The 274-nt window shown below is 36.1% G+C and overlaps 1 long non-coding RNA gene across 1 annotated transcript in view; it reads left to right on the plus strand.

Moving 5' to 3' along the window:
* The window catches only part of LOC144383398 (uncharacterized), a 7,136-nt gene extending 7,127 nt beyond the window's left edge, over positions 1-9 (plus strand). The window contains exon 4 of the long non-coding RNA XR_013450745.1: positions 1-9. This exon is cut by the window's left edge and continues 364 nt beyond it. This is a non-coding gene — a long non-coding RNA (uncharacterized LOC144383398).
* The last annotated feature ends 265 nt before the right edge of the window (positions 10-274 follow it).

Raw genomic sequence — 274 nt, forward strand, 5'->3', positions numbered from 1 at the left:
TTGATTCCAGGATTTCGTCGTTTTCTTTCTCTTAAAAAGAGTTCCTGCACTTAATCATCTTGCATTTTTTTAAGAAGTGTAAGGAAGAAAGAAATGTGTATGAAAATGTTATTTTACTATTTTTATGTAGTTTTTGATCACAAACTTGTATTTTCAGTTTAACAAGTTGCCAGATACAAGCCTCTGAATCAGCACTCATTCATTGACGATACCAATGCGTAAGTTGTTTGTGCACCCTGGTAGCGCTGCGTCTCCACTCTAGCCGTTTCGATTC

This window comes from Gasterosteus aculeatus, chromosome 2 (genome assembly GCF_964276395.1).
Source record: "Gasterosteus aculeatus chromosome 2, fGasAcu3.hap1.1, whole genome shotgun sequence".
Lineage (NCBI taxonomy): Eukaryota > Metazoa > Chordata > Actinopteri > Perciformes > Gasterosteidae > Gasterosteus > Gasterosteus aculeatus.